The sequence below is a fragment of the Penaeus monodon genome, chromosome 35 (assembly GCF_015228065.2).
Source record: "Penaeus monodon isolate SGIC_2016 chromosome 35, NSTDA_Pmon_1, whole genome shotgun sequence".
NCBI lineage: Eukaryota > Metazoa > Arthropoda > Malacostraca > Decapoda > Penaeidae > Penaeus > Penaeus monodon.
The window spans coordinates 3,559,142-3,560,123 of record NC_051420.1 but is presented as its reverse complement, the minus strand read 5'-3'; the positions used below and the strand labels follow the sequence as shown (position 1 = coordinate 3,560,123).

Sequence of the window (982 nt, the reverse complement as noted above, 5' to 3'; positions counted from 1 at the left end):
TGGTTATGTATTAAGCATTTGGTTTCAAAGCTTCATACAGGCAAGGGAGAAAATGGATATTTATTTTGTAAATCTATCTCTATTGTGTATAAAGATTTAGTGGTAATTTAGATACCTCTATAGTTTAAAGGAAGAAGTAACAAGATAAGAAAAGAAAGTCAATATTTATTTACTTTTAAAGATCAAATTTTTGAATTCTTATGCATAAGTATTATAGCAATTTCATGAGCTTCAGTAAAGTTTGAAGTCTATCACATTTTCATTTCTTGTTTTTCATGGGTCTTGATGTCGATGTATAAAGCCAGTAACACAATCGCAGTCATTACTATATCTTTCATATTCCTATGTTCTGCGCTGCTGCATCTCCAAAGGAATGATGATAATAAAACGTCGTGCCTTTTTAAGTAATTCCATTAATTGTTTGAGTAAAATTTAATGTGCAAGTATAGATTAAGATGAAGTTCTATATGCTATATTGATTTGATTTTGAATATTCAATGAATTATGCTTATTGCAAATGATAGTTCAACATATGCATTATTGTTTGTTGTGAAAAACAAGAGGCCGTTTCTATATTCAAACCAAATAAAGACTTGAACATTTTGTTAGAATTAATAATTGTATTTTTTTTTTGCCTTGTTTTTCCTATATAATATATTATATCTAATTTTGGTATTTAATTATTATTGCTTATGACAGGAGGGAATGAATGTTGGTTTAATAAAGTCATTTGCACACTAATATATTTATCATGATTTGGTAAAATACTTGTGATATTACACCATTATTAAGATTAAATAAAGTAATAAATATAGATAATCATAATTTCATCATATTCATAACTTTTGGTATGCAGTCTTGAACCAAATTCTTTGATGAGATAATTTTGTAAAGGATGTTAATTTCTTTATTGCTGTATGTGGATGAACTGTAGTTAGTTTATGAAAAGAAAATATACAAGAAAATATAAATATAAACTGCA

General features: G+C 26.2%; 1 protein-coding gene across 1 annotated transcript in view; it reads left to right on the top strand.

The window, feature by feature from the left end:
• Positions 1 to 982, top strand: part of LOC119594988 (pleckstrin homology domain-containing family M member 1-like) — a 14,686-nt gene extending 13,704 nt beyond the window's left edge. The window contains exon 12 of the mRNA XM_037944121.1: positions 1 to 982. This exon is cut by the window's left edge and continues 337 nt beyond it. The gene's annotated coding sequence lies outside the window, so the exon portion shown is untranslated.